The sequence below is a fragment of the Sturnus vulgaris genome, chromosome 6 (assembly GCF_052056855.1).
Source record: "Sturnus vulgaris isolate bStuVul1 chromosome 6, bStuVul1.hap1, whole genome shotgun sequence".
NCBI classification, from domain to species: domain Eukaryota; kingdom Metazoa; phylum Chordata; class Aves; order Passeriformes; family Sturnidae; genus Sturnus; species Sturnus vulgaris.
In genome coordinates this window covers 4,068,094-4,073,419 of record NC_142248.1, presented here as the reverse complement: position 1 = coordinate 4,073,419, position 5,326 = coordinate 4,068,094, and the positions used below count along the sequence as shown (strand labels likewise).

The window sequence follows — 5,326 nt, the reverse complement described above, 5'->3', positions numbered from 1 at the left end:
CTGGGCGTGTGAGGGAAAGGGGGTCAGTGCAGCAACTGAACAGTGCCCGTTGTTGTAGGTGTTTATGACCAGTGTGCTCGAGAGCAAGGTTAGGGCTTGCTAAACCAGCATCAGGCAGTGAGAGCAGATGATAAAACAAAAATTGTCAGTGAATCCTGCCTTTAGAGGGAGAAGCTGTTTTCCTGGAGTGGATGATCCTCCTAACTCATAGTTCAGCCAGCCCCTTAATGAGAGCTGCTGTCTTTTTCCTTTAGTGTGAAGGTAAGTTCAAGTAACTCTGGGCATCAGGATCTCTGGATTGGTCGTGTTCATTGAACAACCTTCTTGTCTTAGAGAATCTGGAACAAAACCTCCAGTCATTTCCATGGCCATGTTCTGCTATACAGATGTTTGTGTTCCTCCAAGTGGGGCAGGCAGGCAGGGCTTCCGTAAACCCAGTTGTGCCCCTAATGCAGAAAGTGGCCATTTTTCTTTCATCATCTATGTTTGAATTGGTGGATCTCAATGTTCCCATAACCTTAGTACCAGGGGAAGGTGTATGTTTATCACCTGTATGAGAATCTGACTATCTGGCCATGTTTCTTGTCCAGGTTGCAAAGCACTGTGGAGCTCATAGTAGTTTGACTATGATCAGGGACTGTGTCTAGCCTTGAAATCTCATTGCCCAGCATGCTGGTAAGAAAAGATGCCACAGCTGAGCAGGTTTGGGGTGACCACATCACCTTTTAGCAGGCTGAAGAACTGAAGGAAGTGTATTATAGATGGGCTTTGCCAGCTCATCGTGTATTATGTTTAACGGGATGTTTGGCTATAAAAGAAACATCCCAAGCACTATGAAAATGGCAGGCTGGCTGGCTGGCTGCAGATTTGGGAGCATCCTCTCATATGCAGTTATGCTGCCAACCCCTTACATAGCTAAAGTATGTTCATGTCTCCTGTTGGCTGGGGTTTTTTTCTGGTTTCTTTTTGTGCATTTTGCCTAATAGTGCCAGTTTACCTTCTTTAAAATCAGCTCAGAAGCAGAATTCCTTTGCTCCCCATATTTTTATGGTTGGTTGCCCTTTTTAAAATGAAAGCTTGAAGGTTGGGAGCTGTGCACAATGAGACCTACTGAAAGTCAGTGAAATTTACATTGTATCTTTTCCTAAATCCCCCTCCCCGTGAGTATTCTCTTGTTTGGGCTGGGTTAAGTAAACCTATGGCCTGGCATAATCTCTGTTGCCCTTCCTAAACTCTTGATTTCACAAAGTGATGTTATGGTGGGTTGCTGTTCTTAAGCATCACTTCATTTAGATTTTATTTAGATTTTAATATTTTATAGCTTTTAAAAAGTCCTTTTTTTGCTTCACTTCCCATTCATTTAAGAGTTTGACTTGATGATCCTCATTGGTCCCTTTCAACTCAGAATATTCTGATTCTGTGTAATTACCATGTTTGGCCACACTACACCAGAATTGGTGGTAAACTGGTAGATCCAATAAAATGTGGCCAGCAGGTCAAGGGAGTGATTCTCGCCCTCTGCTGTGCTGTTGTAAGATCCCACCTGGAGCGCTGTGTGCAGGTCTGGAGTGCTCAGCACAGGAAAGACACAGGTCCAGAGCAGGGGCACAGACATGGTCAGAGGGCTGGAGCACCCTACACTCCGTGAGGCTGGAGACTGAGACAGACTATCAGAACAGGCCCAGAGAGCCGGGTTGTTCAGCTTGGAAGAAGGGTGCACGGAATTTAGAGCACCTTCAGCACTGAAAGGGGGCCTGCAGGAAGGGACTTTTCCCAAGTGATAGGACAAGGGACAAGGACAATGGCTATAAACTGCAAGATGTTAGGAAGAAATTCTTCACTATGAGGGTGGTGAGACACTGGATCAGGTTGCCCAGAGAAGTTGTAGATGCTCCGTCCCCATCAGTATACTTCTGTGTTCATTCATCCTGCCCCTTCAGCAGGATACTTGCATCCTGTTTCTTTCCAGGAGAATTCCTACCTTGCTACAGAAGTTCTTTTCAAAATGCTTTTCTTTTCCTCCTTTAAGTTTGTAAACAAGCCCTAAAATTAATAAAACTCAAAGCAATACTGTCTGCAATTCTATAGCCAACTTGCAAAGATGTTCCATGGGGTAAAACTCAGCTGATCAACAGCAGTTCAAAGTCTTTGCAACTGGCTTTGAAATACATTTTTTCACATAGTAATTACCTCTCATTTTTGAACAAACTAAAAAACAAAACCATGAAGCTGACTATGCTAAAACTCCCCTAAACTACAGTGTAGAGAAGCCAGCATTTTCAGAAGTTCAAATTTGACCAGATGGAATTTTTACCCATATTTAGAGAAAAGTCTCAAAATAATTTAAAAAGAAAAAAATAAATTCATACTCTGCTTTTATATCCTCAAAGAAGCCAGCTGGCTCCTCTCACCCGTGCATCGGTTTAGGATAGCAGTATTTTGCATCTGGAAATTGTTCTGTAAAATGCTTGTTGCATTTTACTGGTTCATCTTCCACACCTGCACTGCTTACAAGTCTACCTGTTGCAAACCAGGCTCCAGAAGGGATGTCAGTAATTCTCAAAATTTTCCTGTCTGAGGTGAAACCGTGTTTCTCCCTGGACTTGCCTGTGCCAAGGACAGAGCTGGCATCTGCCAGCTGCACCTATCCGTGTGCGGTTAGAGTGGAGGTGTGACTCGGAGCCGCTGTCTGGGGTCAGGGCAAACCTGCAAAAGTTGCTCGCTGTAACCCACCTGTCCCCCCATAAAAAAAGGATTCCACCCTACAGCGGGATATTGGGAGTGATGCTGGTTTGTACCAAGAGGAAAGATCTCCAAAAGCCAAAACAATGCAGCTTTGATCCAACGACGGCTTCTCCTCCCTTTTCTCTCCGCTGTTCCGGACAAACTCTTTAATCCATTGACTGTTACCGTTCCCGGCACAAGGTGGCACTAAGATTCCGAGAGAGGGACTTTTCAGCCATGCAGCCCTGTTCCCAGTTGAGACCAGTGTGTGTTAGTTACCAGCTCTTTGGCCATTTGTTTTGTCCTGTGAGGTATCCTGGGAGTGCATCTGAGCCTTAGATGGGGGAAGAGAACAACCAGCCGTGCTCGGCAAGAACAGTTTGGGAATAACTTGATGCTGAATGCTGCTGTGCTCTTGCCGGTTTTAATCCTTTTGCATTCCACCAGGAGTTCCCTCCTTCAGCAGTTTCCAGCCTTCTCCATGCCTGTCTCTCGAGTTTCTGTTGTTTCTGTTTGCCAAGGGCAGGCAGGCCGCTTGTGCTGCTGTGCCTTGCATCCTGCTGGGAGCCGCTTGCCACTGTGTTAAAGCTGCTTGTGCAAGGGGCACTACAAGTGCAGGAGCAGTGGGGCATGAGAGGAAGAGTGGAAAAAAGCAAGCAGTGTGTCATCCTCCTTTCGTCTCCTGAGTCTATAGGAATTCTTTCTTGGTCGAGATCCAGTATTAACACTTGCCTCAGGAATGCTGTATGGGTTCTTGAGGGGGAAGGGTTGTTGGCTGGTCTGACAGCTCCCAAAATGAAGTGAGAGAAAGTTGGCTGCTGCCTGGCCTTTGCTATGCAGTACTTTTAAATTAGTGTTTGCTGTGGGATTGCACCTCCATGCTATCAGCAGTAGGAAGATCTTGGCCATCTAGGTAGCATCTCTTTCTGGAATACTGAACTCTCTCATATTTGGTTTACTTGCTATACTCACACACACAGTGAAGTATTTATTATCTGAGCAGACCTGGTAGAATAATTTATGTGAAGTCTTAATAAAAATTATGGATTAATACAAAAACTGAAAGATGTAGCTGAACACTACCTGACCTTCCTTCAACCCAGGCTATGTGTCTGTTTTCCTTTGTTCTGCAGCCCTGCCTTGCTGCTCTCAGAGAAACCATGGGGTTTAGTCTGCAGACTCTTACTTTTGCCCATCCCTTTTTTAGATCAAGAATTACCCAGAACAATGCAGCAACAGTCTACCACATATCTCAATGGTCTTGAAGGAGATCAGAGTTACAGTTAGCAGTTAGTTCCTTAAGGGAACAGAGCAGTGATGCACTCTGAAGTAACACTGATCTCTTAAAGACTGGTTAAAGTGCAGAGAAAAGACCTTCTGTGGAGGTTTAAGAATTCCCTGACTGACTGACTGGGACATCCAGTCAGGGGTAGCAATGGTCGGGGTGCAGACAATCTAGGTTGGCTATTATAAACTGCTTGTGTGCCTTTGAACTGGGTCTCAGAATCCAAATTTTACATGTCTAAAAAAGGAGAATAATACCCAAATGCTGATCTGCTCTGAAAATCTGGCTTAGGTTGGGTGCTCCAGAAAGTCAAATTGACTCATAGAAAGGAAGGTGAGAAGATAGGAGGCTCTACCAAATCTATAAAAACTACCAAATCTACCAAAACAGCATACTTAGATGCTTTTAATCAGTGACTGAGTAGTCACAGTTATCAGTGAGTTAAGGGTCCTGAGAACTGATATTTTCCACAACTGACTGAGAAATGCCTCTGCCAGAAGGCAGACCAGGGAGGCAGACGGGAATTTGCCCTCCCAAACTGCACACAGGATCTGTGGTCGAGGTGGGTTGGTGACAAGCACAGCACTGTGCACTATGGAGTCTGAGCCATCCCATGCTGCCATTCCATGCTGCAATCCCAGCAGCAGAGGGGCAGTCTCTGGGAAAGGAGCAGTTTGTTTGAGTGCCTGGGAGTCAAGACTTCTTGGCTGCATTGCTCAGGGAAGATTGCAATGGGTATTATGTTTTATAGTCCTGAACTTTTCCACCTTATATTTATTAATTCTGTTCTTGTGTTTCCTTCAGACTGGCCTTACTAGACTTGCCTTACACATCACTGAAGCATTTGAAGTCTGGCTCCCAATCTGTGATCTGTCTGCAAAACAGAGGTGATCCTGCCTATCACCTAATAAAGCCTTTAAGTCCAATAAAGCTATAAGCTTCTCAGACAACAACATTTCCTACTTACACAAATTTTTATGTATGTAGTATGAGCCTTGAATTAGGTACCTGTATCTCACATAGTTAGAACAGTAATATTATTAGAATACCTCTTTTTTCTTTTAGACTGTAGAAGATAAAGGGCAACAATTACTTTCCTACATTTGTTTTTGTCTTTTGGAAAAGCTTTCACCCTTGCCCCAACCTACCATATCCGTACAAGTGAGACTTGCACCTCTTTTATGTTGGCAAGCAGATGCAGTTGCAGCCAGTAAGAATCCATTTAGACTAATTAGATATTGCAAATCCATTATGGTTCTCTTTTTGGCACCTGTATGCACAAAAAATTATGTGCCCATTACAGGCCCTGACTTATGG

The 5,326-nt window shown here is 44.3% G+C and overlaps 1 protein-coding gene across 2 annotated transcripts in view; it reads right to left on the bottom strand.

Moving 5' to 3' along the window:
* The window catches only part of LOC148223288 (uncharacterized), a 38,672-nt gene that overhangs the window by 10,075 nt on the left and 23,271 nt on the right, over positions 1-5,326 (bottom strand). The window lies entirely within an intron of this gene.